Genomic DNA, 13231 nt, shown 5'->3' with positions numbered 1-13231 from the left:
GCAAACTATGCCGTCGGCATAGGGCTGGCGTGAGCTCCCAGTAGCTGACACGTGGCACCTATGCCGACGGCCTAGCCGTCGGCACAGTTTTTTAACTAAGCCGACGGCTAGGCCATCGGCATAGGTCCCACGTGTCAGCTACTGAGAGCTCTGTATGAAGGAGTATGCCGACGGCTAGGCCGTCGCCTTAGTTTGAAACTTGGCCGACGGCCTAGCCGTCGGCATAGCCCTGGTTCACGAGCAGCGCTTGGTCGCCACGTGACAAACCTATGGCGACGGCCTCGCCGTCGGCGTAGTTTTTGACTAAGCCGACGGCTAGGCCGTCGGCATAGGGATGCCACATGGCGACCTGTCGTTGGGCAAACTTGACGACGGCCGCCGTTAGGCGCGATCGTTGCCGACCGCCGGGGCCGTCGGCATAGATGTACGGCCCCCGTCGGCGTAGCATATATCCCGACGGCTTTTCTATGCCGACGGCCTTCCTGGTTGTGCCGACGTATATGTTGCCGACGGGGGCCATCGGCATAGGTCTGTCCCTACGGGACTCAGGGCTATGCCGACGGCCCTGGCCGTCGGCATAGGAGGCAATTCCGGTAGTGCGCTACCGGAGGAGCAATGATTTCATGCCGCTGTATACCACACAACTCTTTATAAGGCGCAAGACTTCCCTGATGAATAACTCATTCCACGATTCACCTCTAACTTAGAATCCCATTTCATGCAAAAAGTTGTCGTGGCTCTGTTCAAAGAGGATTTGAATTTGATAAGACATAGGCGTACAAGGCATCGGAAATAATCTTGTAACTATTGAGCCAGCAATTGAATGACGTCCGTAGCTATTGCGTACATCAGCCTTCGTGTACTCCTCGAATACTTGCGTAATTGCGTACTCGCGGTATGGCTGTTGGTGGTGCCACGTCAATTGGTGACAGCTTGTGGTGGTGTCGGCGATGGGAGCAGAGTGCCGCCTCGATGGACAAACGGGGCCCTCCGTGGTGCTTCCATCATACCCACTAGATAGGAAGTGCGGCTTGCCGCACCCCACCCGCCCCCGCAATATCCAACCTGGTATGAGACATTTTTTTATTTCATACATTTATACAATGAAAAGCAATGGTGCAAATGTTCAGTATGTTACAACAAAAGTGCAAAGGTTTAGTAGTTCACAATAATACATTCAGCTATCTAAGCATAGTTCTCAGGAAGAATACTTGTGTGGGATAAGGGAAGCTAATGATGCCTGTGAGGCCGCAAATTCAAGCACTCGCCTACAATGAACCCCATTCAAATCCACTGAAGCATCCAATTGCTGCAATAGACCAAGAGGAAAATAGCAAATTAGCTCACCGGCTCACCAAAAGGTAAGAAGAAAAACAATGAAATAAAATCCAAGAACACGAACCTACACTACCATGGGTGAGTAGATAACGAAGAAATTAGCTCATATTTTTAGTATAACCAACAATTACTTTTACACATAGTAATCAGAAGAGTATTTGTAACCAAATGCATCTTTATTCTCGTATGTAGTGCAAAGGACATAAAGCAAAATGTTAGAACTCTTTTCAGTTCCTAGACATTCTCATTTGTTAGGCAAATTGTTATGTACATACTTTCACGTTGCTGCTACACTTCACCTTCTCTGCCACATCACCGATGTTTTTGCACACATAAGAATCTCAAAGAACTGAAAGTACCAACACAAAAGCAATGAATAGGCATTGCTTCAGAGAGAGAAAAGTTACATTGGGCTTGGGCTCATTTCTTCCATGTCCGGCGGCCTTCCGCTCGAGTTCCTTCCAATATCATCCCAGGAGGCTTCAAAAAGAGCATTGTATATTTATACAAATTCTTTCGCGTAGAGTGTCCACGACCACGTGCACAACTTTGTTCAGTACCGTTGCATGGGCATGGTTCCCCTGCAAAAAATATAGCAATATGAGAGATTATATAATCATGTAGATATAATATTGTAGAAAGGGACCTAGCATCAATGCATACTTTTTGGGAACGGGACTAAAAGGCAATGATATATAACAATTGCAAGGGCACAATTCCTCCTATGAAAGGTACATGTGCCTAAGGTAGCTTCTACAATTTTCTAAAGCTAACAACATAGAAAAGGGCCAGCCACCACTTGCGTGTTACCACTGAATAAGTCTATAATTTTGTAACATAAAAGGATCAGGCACCCTTTCCCACCCACGTCAGTTTGGCCATATTAACCAGGGCTGCTAGAATCAAGCGGGCCTTTTTCTTTCTTTCAGCAATGCTAACACTAACATGAATGCAGGTGGATATTTTATTACCTTAAATGGAAAAGAACATTTAGTTACACAGGATCTAGCAGCACCCAGGAGAAAAAAATGAATGCTGTCAGGTTCCGAAGATTTTTGGTTCCATCTGTCCATGCAAAATCCCTTTATTTTAAGAAGACATGACTAAGGATCATGGCAATATCAGCTTTTATGCAAGTAGAAGCAGCACACCCGATTCAGACCACACTATGATATCAGTATGCATACATTTTGTAGATACCAAAGATTAATAAAATATAGTGATAAAAAGAGAAATGTAATTAGTGCACATTATTTATTGTTAATCTATCATCTTAGAAGTCCCACATAAAAATAGATAATCTGTAAAGATCATCGTGCATTTTTACTGAATCTTGAACTATTTGAGTTCATAAATTTAAAAGCATTAACTCAGGGGCTTGAACTAAGAAATATGACAGAACTGCAAATTGATTACATTGGCGGATTCAGAACACATACATAACAACAACTCTTATAGATCCTACCTAATACATGCATCCGCAATATTTTGGAGAGGGTATTGAAAATAAATTAAATTAATCTGGTTCCCAACCATTTATGTGGGGTTACATGATGTATTAACGGCCCTAAGAAAAATACATTGGATTGGGCGAAGGAAAACACTTGTACCTATGTTTGGCTTCCTCTCTTTTGCGAGATCATGTTCCAAGGGAGAGTAGTGTAGAACAGAGTACCAATTAGCTTTGTGTTCATAACCATAATTTCATAATCAAGCCACACATGCACCTTTAGCACAGGGGCTAAAAAAGTTAGTGGGAGCACAATCTGAAAATACACAACGCCAAAATGCTAACTTAACATGAGAAAGAGAAGTAAATACCCAAGAAGATGATTTGATCATTTTGTTTCCAAGGAAGAACGCTGACAGAAAGAATCATATATTGAACCTTAGAATAGCAGACATTCAGATCAACTCTGTAGTCCGCAGTGTAGCTCGGCTAGCAGTTTACACGACAATAAAAGAACATGTAAAGTAAGAGGATAAATAAATACTTCTCCAGCAGTATGTGGTTTTCTCAGTGAAAACAAAATGAATTCTACAAAACCACATCTATGCAAGTATGCTCCGCATGAGGAAAATGCATGCTTACCCAGTATATTATATAAAAAATACCATATAAAACCAATATAAATATGACACCAAGACAGCTACTTATCAGGCTACCACAGGATGTAACCAATTGATGCAATAACACACACCTAAAGCAGTAGAGTGAATAAAAAGAGGGGGTTGTGAAGCAGTAGTCGTTGTGTAACAGACATACATTTAATCCTCTAATGTAGAACCGGAGATATCAATACATACATCAAGATGACTATTTCGTAGAGTAACTCGAGAAAAGAATTAACATGTTTTCCTGTTTTAAAAGCTCAAGTGAATATGCAGTTTGATTACAACCATACTCAACCATGTATCCGGTCATCTGTTCTTTATGTCAAACATGTAAACATGTCACGTTCATTGAGCCCACACCGGCGCATGATAGAGATAGATAGAGTAGGTTATTTGAATGTTTATCTCATATCTCATATTGTAACCTCTCTCTTATCTCTTCCTCCCCAAGATGTAATCTTCCTAGAAGATCTAAACTACCGCATGTATGCGTTATCAGGGAGGTGCGCCCCTGCTCCATATAACACGTAACCCGTCCCTCACATCGAGGTAAGACGCTTCCACCTAGTCGCACATGGTAATCAGAGCCTCCTCTTCCAATCTCATCTAGGGTTCCAGAAATCCAGTAGCGCTAGCCTCCATGTCTTCCTCCGCCACCTCCCACGCAAGCCTCAGTGGCCAGGTCCCGGAGAAACTCTCTCGCACGAACTACGTGCTCTGGCGTACTCAGATCATGCCCCAGCTGAGAGGGGCAGGTCTCTTCGGCTATGCCGATGGCACCATGCCCGAACCCGCGCCCCTTCTTGTCACCAAAGACAAGGATGGGAAGGAAACGTCCGAGCCCAACCCTCTCCACCCCATCTGGGTCAGGGACGACCAGCAGGTGCTCGGCTACCTCCTCAGCAACCTCTCCAAAGAGGTGCTGATCACGGTGACGGCGATCACCACCACGCACGGCCTCTGGTCGGCGCTGACAGGCATGTTCTCGTCGCAATCCTTGAGCCGCGTCAACAACATCCGCACCGCCCTCATCAATGCTCAAAAGGGCAACCAGTCCGTCGCTGCCTACTTCGCCTTCATGCGCGGGCTTGCCGATGAACTCGCCGCGGCGGGCAAACCCATCCAGGACGACGAGCTCATTTCCTACATCCTGCAAGGGCTGGACATGGACTACCAGCCCCTGGCCTCAGCTCTCAACGCCCGCGTCACGCCCATCACCCTCGACGAGCTCTTCGCCATGCTCAGCAACTTCGATCAGCGCGTGGTCCACTTCCAGAACTCCGGTGGCGGCTTCAAGTCATCTGCGAACGCGGCCACCCGCGGGCGTGGTGGCTACTCAGGTCGCCACCGCGGTCCTCCTCGTCCCAAGGGCAAGCAAGGCGGCCCCAGCAACGCCACTGGCTCCGGTTCACGCTCGGGCCGTCCCAACTCCACCAGCAATAGGGGGCGGCGCAGTGGATCTGGCCGGTCTCGTCCCGATGCCGTTCGCTGTCAAATCTGTGGGAAACCTGGCCACACAGCCAAAGACTATTGGTACCGGTTTGATGAGGACGAGGCAACATCTGAAGAAGATGACAAGGTGGCGGTGGCTGCCGATGGCTCCTATGGCGTGGATACCAACTGGTATCTCGATAGTGGCGCCACCAACCATCTCACGGGCGAGCTGGAGAAGGTAACTCTCCGTGAGAATTATCATGGGAAGGATCAGATCCATACAGCCAGCGGTGAAGGTATGAGCATACGTCACATAGGTCACTCAGTTATTCATACCCCTTCCCGCAAAATTCATCTTCGGAAAATCTTGCATGTTCCCAGTGCCAATAAGAATCTTCTCTCCGTTCATCGCATCACCATTGATAATCATGTTTTCATTGAGTTTCACCCCTTTTTCTTCTTGATTAAGGATCAGGCCACGAGGAGAATTCTCTATCGAGGTAGATGCGTTCGAGGGCTTCACCCGTTGATTTCGGAGTTTCGAAGATCAAATAAATAAGCTTGTGGTGCTATCAAGCTCTCGTCCACACGATGGCACGATCGTTTAGGACATGCCTCTTTTTCCTTAGTTGAAAGTTTGCTTAAGAAAAATAAGCTCCCGTTTGTTGGTGAGCGCAACATTGAGACTATTTGTGATTCTTGCCAAAGAGCAAAATGTCATCAGTTACCATATCCCATATCAACTAGTGTTTCGACTCAACCTTTGCAATTAATATTTTCTGATGTTTGGGGCCCTGCTCCTAGCTCGGTTGGTAGATACACATATTACGTTAGCTTTATTGATGACTATAGAAAATTCTCGTGGATTTATCTTCTCAAGAAGAGGTCCGAAGTCTTTCAAGTTTTTCAAAATTTCCAAGCACTTGTTGAACGCAGGTTTGACCCCAAGATTATTGCCGTCCAATCCGACTGGGGGGAGTATGAGAAACTCAATTCCTTTTTTCAAACACTTGGCATATCACATCACGTGTCATGCCCTCATGCTCACCAGCAAAATGGGTCAGCCGAACGTAAGCATAGACACATCGTTGAGGTTGGTCTAGCCCTCCTAGCTGGTGCTTCCATGCCCCTTAAATTCTGGGATGAAGATTTTCTCACGGCTGTTCATATCATTAATATGCTTCCTAGCCGTGTTATAAATCGTGAAACTCCCATTGAAAGACTTCTTCATGTCAAACCAGACTACACTTCTCTATGTGTTTTCGGTTGTGCATGTTGGCCCAATCTCAGTCCTTACAACACCAGAAAACTCATGTTTCGCTCCAAACAGTGTGTGTTCCTTGGGTATAGTGCTCAACACAAGGGGGTCAAGTGTCTTGATGTCTCCTCCGGTCGTGTCTACATTTCTCGCGATGTAGTTTTTGATGAGACCAAGTTTCCGTTTTCTGACCTCCACCCAAATGCCGGTGCCTTGCTTCGCAAAGAAATTCTTCTTCTCCCATCCACTCTCACTGGCCTTGATTCAAGGGATGATAACTGTGTTGATTCTATGATGACTAACCTGCTCACCACGCTGCATGAGTTGTGTGATGATACAGGAGATAGTGCAGATGCATCTGGGAACGGAAACTCGAAAGGAATCGGCGAAAATCCTGAAGAAAACGGTGCTACAGCACAATATTTCATGTGTCCCAGCTCGGGGAACAAATCCCCCTCGGGATCGGTGCGTGCAGGGCCAACAGAATCAGCCCCGGGATCTGCGTCTGGCGACAGGCTGCGCGGATCCGCCTCGGAGTCCGCGCCCGCCCGCGTCTCGGCTGCGCCCGACCGGGCCGCTCCTGCGCCTGACACCGCGCCCCTCGCCCCGCACCAACCCCGCTCAACCGCGTGGCCGCCTCCGACTGGCGCGACGCGCGCCCGCTTTCCGGTCCAACCGGTCTGCTACAAGCGGCGCGACCTGCGTCGCCCGACCGGCGCGGGCCCAACCACTGCTGGCGCGGACTCCGCTGCTGGCGCCAGGGGGGCCACGGGCAATGATGAGCCCGGATCTTCTGCGCCTGCTGCTTCGCCCGTGCGCGTCGCTGCTTCGTCCCCTGCCACAGAAGATTTGCCGCCGCTGGACACTGCTGCTGCCCCCGAATCCTCCTTGGGATCGGCGCGTGCAGAAACTCCTGTACGTAGCACGGGATCCTCTGTGCAGTCACCACGGCGTACACGGCTGCAAAAAGGGGTAATTCAACCTGTTGATTACGAACATGTAACAAAATATGGTATGATTTGTTCAACAGGTGAACCTTATACACTTGAAGAAGCACTTGGTGATGAACATTGGAGAAAAGCCATGAATGAAGAATACATGGCTCTGCAAATACATCAACCCTATTCTTATTATAAAGATGGCCAGGTTATCAATATTCTTGTTTTAACACAAGTTCAGTCTAATGAGTACAGATAGATGTGAGCTACTAAAACATGGTGATGGCATCTCACCTTTAGAACAACACAGATCATGTTGGACTGCCATCCCCGCTGGGATCTGGGCGACCACCATGAGTGCCGGGAGGATCTCCTCTTCCTCCTTCCTCACCCTCTCTTCTTACCACCCCATCTCCCTGTTTCAGTAAATAAATCATGAACCATAACTTTCTATTAATTACCTTCCATTAGTAAGAAAAATGGCCCAATTACCATCATAAGAACGGTAGGCTTGAGCCCCAAAAAATTTCAAGCTTGACCAAAGAGTGCCACCAAATAACAGGTTCCTAATACTACAGCAAAAACTAACTTCAGTCGAGGACAACAATGAGAAGCAGCACCAACTGAGACACACAACCACACAGATTCTTGTAAGCCGGAAACGACAACACTGAACCTCACAAGCTTATGCAGAGAACGCCATGTAAAATGAGCAACGATTACCGCTACAACACTGAACCTCACACGCTTATGCACGGAACAACATATAGAATGAGCAAGCGCTACGACACACTGATTTGTACTATTTCCATCCACACTTGGCCTCAACGCCAAAATTCATGGCTGGAAAGAACTGAGCCTGGCACTACTCCCCTGAGCCGGAAACGACAACACCGAACCTTGCAGGCTAATGCAGAGAACAAACTTGGCACAGCCAAGCCGAATTCCCGGTCTACAGAGCTCAAATCAAGCAAGAAAAATTAGCAAGAGGGGGGAAATCAACCTTATGGTCACCACCTCCCGTGGCGAAGCGGAGGCCGCTCGGCTGGATGTTGATGGAGAAGATCTGCAGGCCGTCATGGCGAACCCAGCTGGGCTTCTCCGTCAGCATCTCCGCGCCCCCGAGGTAGGGAAGAGGAGGAGTCCTATCCGCACGGGTGACAGACGCATGCCGTTCTCGGTGAAGACGCAGATGGGGCGGCTGGCGTCGCAGGAGAGCACGTAGCGCGCCCGGCTAGCGTGGTGCGCCTCGAGGTAGAGCACGGGGCCGCCGTCGAGGCCGCGGACGAGGAGCCGGGAGGGAGCCGCGGTGAGGCACGGGCGGGAGGAAGAGGAGAGGGGGCGACGGCGGCGGCGCGAGTGCGGGGCGGGTGCCTGGGCGAGCGACGGCGGCGGCCGGCGGGGCAGGGAGGCGGGCGCGGTTAAGGGTTAGGGTTTGGAGGGAGAGAGACAGAGGCGGGCGGGAGGAAGAGGAGAGGCAGCGCGCGAGTGCGGGAGGAGGTTGCTGCAACAGGAGGGGGGGCCCTTTTATACCTCAGGACGCGAAATGACGAAAATGCCCTTGGTGGGGCATGCTATTCACACGCGGTGGCACGAAGTTTTGACACTGTTTCGATCTACAGTGACTCACCTATATCCGACGGCCCATACCCCTCCATCTCGCGATCGAACGGACGAAAACGCATCAAGGACGGGATCCAACGGCCAAGAAGCGCTAAACTTCAAGGAGGCTGGGTTACTCCCAGCATGTATCTTACGCGATGTCTATGCTCCCACCCCGCTCGCCTCGGATCACTGCCGTTCTAGGCGCTCGGCTAGACCTTTTGATCTCGTGTCGAGCTTTATGAACAGTAGAAACAAGAACTAGTCGTGTTTGTTTGTAGTTGCAGTCCATTTCCTGAAGTGGGGTTTGATTAACTGGTGGTGATTAGTTTGATTTAGAGCATCTATAGTCGTGACTTGCAAATCTGGGCCCTCGAACACCCGCGGACGCGTCCGCAGGCACTGATCGGGCACTCCTCAAATCCTGTTGTCCACATCCGTGTATCTCATATCCAGCCCCCTCATATTCATACTAGCATGCGACATAGATAAAAGAACGTAGATCATCACATAAACATAGAATCAGACAGAGAAATGCACATTCCAATCACCGACGGATGTCGAACAGATCATCAAAGTTCACATAAACGACGGACAAATATAAACTACATTACTAAAAACTAGAAATTGAAGACGGAGACAACGGAGATTCACCACTTCCTCGCCGGTCCTTTGCGCTTCTGGTCGCTAGCGCAGGTGTAGGCGATGGCGGCTGGTGGCGGATCGTCCGAGTCGCCGGACAAGGAGTCGTTGTCGTCGTCGTCGTTGTCAGAGAGGATGACAAACCCTTTAGCCGCCGGACCTCCCTGTCCTGTTGCCGCTTGAGCTTCGTGAGCTAAGCCGCCTCCGTCGCTGCCTATGCCGCCTCGTGCTCGGACTGCTCAAGGGCAATCCGGAGCGCCTTGGCGCCGCCGCACGTCCGTCTCCACGGTCGTAAGCGATCGGTGATAGACCCATTCAAGGAGCCGCGCATCCTCGCCGGGCTCTGCCTGCATCCCATGGCGGCGGCGCATGGACTGCTTCGCCTTCCTCCTCTCCCTTTCCCGCTGCCGCTCACGGCGGAGGCACACGCCTCTGATTCCGACGTGCGCGTTCGGGCCTGCGGGGCGGGCACAAGCACCCACCGCTGCCCACGTGGGGGAGCATCAGCCGGTGGGGCCATGGGACGGTGTAGGGGAGGTACGGATTGTGCAGGCCGCCTGTCGGAGGTGCGCACTGCTACCTCTTGAGCACTGTGTTGGATTTCCTTGAAGAGGAAAGGATGATGCAGCAAAGTAGCGTAAGTATTTCCCTCAGTTTTTAAGAACCAAGGTATCAATCCAGTAGGAGGCTACGCGCGAGTCCCTTATACCTGCACAAAACAAATAACTCCTCGCAACCAACGCGATAAGGGGTTGTCAATCCCTTCACGGTCACTTACGAGAGTGAGATATGATAAGATAATATTTTTGGTATTTTTATGATAAAGATGCAAAGTAAAATAAAAGCAAAGTAAAAAAGCAAAGGAAATAACTAAGTATTGGAAGATTAATATGATGAAGATAGACCCGGGGGCCATAGGTTTCACTAGTGGCTTCTCTCAAGAGCATAAGTATTTTACAGTGGGTGAACGAATTACTGTTGAGCAATTGACAGAATTGAGCATAGTTATGAGAATATCTAGGTATGATCATGTGTATAGACATCACGTCCGAGACAAGTAGACTGACTCCTGCCTGCATCTACTACTATTACTCCACTCATCGACCGCTATCCAGCATGCATCTAGAGTATTAAGTTCATGAAAACAGAGTAACGCCTTAAGCAAGATGACATGATTTAGAAGGATAAATTCATGCAATATGATAAAAACCACATCTTGTTATCCTCGATGGCAACAATACAATACGTGCCTTGCTGCCCCTACTGTCACTGGGAAAGGACACCGCAAGATTGAACCCAAAGCTAAGAACTTCTCTCATTGCAAGAAAGATCAATCTAGTAGGCCAAGCCAAACTGATAATTCGAAGAGACTTGCAAAGATAACCAATCATACATAAAAGAATTCAGAGAAGATTCAAATATTGTTCATAGATAATCTTGATCATAAACCCAGAATTCATCGGTCTCAACAAACACACCGCAAAAAGAAGATTATATCGAATAGATCTCCACAAGAGAGGGGAGAACATTGTATTGAGATCCAAAAAGAGAGAAGAAGCCATCTAGCTAATAACTATGGACCCGAAGGTCTGAGGTAAACTATTCACACTTCATCGGAGAGGCTATGGTGTTAATGTAGAAGCCCTCCGTGATGGATGCCCCCTCCGGCGGAGCTCCGGAACAGGCCCCAAGATGGGATCTCGTGGATACAGAAGGTTGCAGCGGTGGAATTAGGTTTTTGGCTCCGTGTCTGATCGTTTGGGGGTACGTAGGTATATATAGGAGGAAGGAGTATGTCGGTGGAGCAAAAGGGGGCCCACGAGGGTGGAGGGCGCGCCTGGGGGGGGGGGTAGGCGTGCCCCCCTACCTCGTGGCTTCCTTGTTGGTTGCTTGATGTAGGGTCCAAGTCTCCTGGATCTTGTTTGTTTCAAAAATCACGTTCCCGAAGGTTTCATTCCGTTTGGACTCCATTTGATATTCCTTTTCTTCGAAACCCTAAAATAGGCAAAAACAGCAATTCTAGGCTGGGCCTCCGGTTAATAGGTTAGTCCCAAAAATAATATAAAAGTGGATAATAAAGCCTAATAATGTCCAAAATAGTAGATAATATAGCATGGAGCAATCAAAAATTATAGATACGTTGGAGACGTATCACGCACGGGCCGGGAGGGGCCAGGGCCGGCGTCGACTGCGCAGATGGGGAAGTTGCGGTTGCGGCGAGGCTGTAGATCCGGAGCTGCCCCCATGGATTTCGAGTCGAACGACTAGTCGTCGACTAGTCGACGAGTCATTACATGAAGGTTGACTCAACCTGTCGACTCGAATCATTGGATGAGTCGAGCGACTCGATCGACTAGTCCCGACTAGTCTCGGTCTTTGAGTCGAACGACTCGATCAATCTGTGATGGAAGAGGAGCTGAGCGGAGAAAACGGAGCAGGGAAGGATGGGGGAGGCGGAGAGGAAGGGGCGGAGGCAGAGAAGCCATGGAAGAAGAGCTGCAGCAAGGCCATTGCGGCTGTCGATTCGTTCCTGGAGGCTGGAAGGGGAGCAGGTGAGAGAGAGAAAGAAGAGAGTGGATGGACGGTGAAGATTAGAGAATATAGATGGTTCAGATTGAGCTAGGCAGGCTAGGGTTTCATTGGGCCTTATTGGGCCAATATTGCTTCTGGGCCAATATTGAAGGAAGATTGGAGCGTCTGGAAACCTAGATCGAACAGCTCCACCCCCCTCCCCGACCCAGCCCTCTTCTGCAGCAGCCGCCGCCCCTGGCTTGCTGCTCGTCCCCTTCTCCCCTGGTGCTGCTGCCTGCTGCTCATCCCTTGGTTACTGCTACTATAGGTCTGCTCTTCCCATCGCTGGCTGCTGCGGCTCCTCCCTTAGTTGCCGCCGGTCTGCTCCTGACTACTTAACTCACGTCGACTCATCGCATGTCGACTCGTCGACCATGAGTCTAGACTAGTCACGACTAGTCTAGAGTCGCCCCCCCCCTGAGCAACTCGCTGACTCATCGACTCAAAAACCTTGGCTGCCCCCGGTCGCCACCTTGGTCCGCTCCAACGCAATGCGGAGGGCAAGCTCATAGTCCGGATCCATCTCGGAGTCGATGTGGCTGCCGGAGCTCGACATTACACCGGATTCGATCAGAATCGGTGCGGGAAGAGGAGATGACGGAGTGAGAGAGGAGAGTGAGTGAGTTAGGGTTTCGGAGCGATGAACGAATGGGGTCTTTTGTGGGACATCGGTGGTGGGCCGGGCTTGTCAGGCTGACTTGCCCGGGCCACCCCATATTCACCCCATATTTGGGCTGGATATAAGGTATGCCGATCAGCCCAGATGTTTGAGGCCCGTATGAGACGTTCGTCTAGATCAAAAAATCATGATCGGTCAGTGACCGAATGGGTGGCCCGGGTGTTTGAGGCCATTTTGGGGCGCCCGACTATAGATGCTCTTAGACGAGGAAATGACACCAACGTTTGTTAGTGATGCATTTGAAGTCTAATTTAAATCTTAGGTTGTAGAGCTTGTTTGAAATGAATCCCCACCTTTAAATCTCTGAAGTCTGTAAGTTGTACTCATCGATTCTGCTCAATCTTAACCGTGAACCTTGTTTAGACCAATTTGGCGCTATTCACAAAAAAAAATTGGTGCGTTGGAAAAAGAACTATCCCGGCCGGGATCACACTCTAGTCTCACTGACTGTACAGGTCCACATGTCAAATTTCATCTTTTCTTGTCCGGTCCGGTCGACCATCGTGCCATGCCACTATGGGAGCCGTCTCAATTGAGTAAAGTCTTTTGTAAACCTTGAATTCATACAGCTAATCAGAATTGAACCCTGAACTCTGAATCCATGAAATCGGTACCCTATACTAATTGATCCCGGTCACAAGTGCACCACGAAGA

The 13231-nt window shown here is 49.3% G+C and overlaps 1 long non-coding RNA gene across 6 annotated transcripts; it reads right to left on the bottom strand.

Annotated features, from left to right (window-relative positions):
• Positions 1-655: 655 nt before the first annotated feature.
• Positions 656-8567, bottom strand: LOC125523742 (uncharacterized). Of its 6 annotated transcripts, none has more exons than XR_015610292.1 (6): positions 8087-8567; positions 7378-7499; positions 2949-7105; positions 1746-1919; positions 1212-1309; positions 656-1065 (listed from the first exon to the last, which is right to left on the bottom strand). It is a non-coding gene; the product is annotated as an uncharacterized LOC125523742 (long non-coding RNA). The 6 variants fall into 6 exon arrangements; XR_015610293.1 differs by lacking the exon at positions 656-1065 and adding an exon at positions 7182-7266 and having other exon boundaries at positions 1072-1309; XR_015610294.1 differs by lacking the exon at positions 656-1065 and adding an exon at positions 7182-7249 and having other exon boundaries at positions 1072-1309.
• Positions 8568-13231: the final 4664 nt, after the last annotated feature.

Source organism: Triticum urartu, chromosome 7A, assembly GCF_056163025.1.
Source record: "Triticum urartu cultivar PI428250 chromosome 7A, HENAU_Tu73, whole genome shotgun sequence".
In the NCBI taxonomy this organism is placed as follows: domain Eukaryota; kingdom Viridiplantae; phylum Streptophyta; class Magnoliopsida; order Poales; family Poaceae; genus Triticum; species Triticum urartu.
The sequence above is the reverse complement of the archived record's forward strand: the minus strand, read 5'-3'. Positions and strand labels throughout refer to the sequence as shown.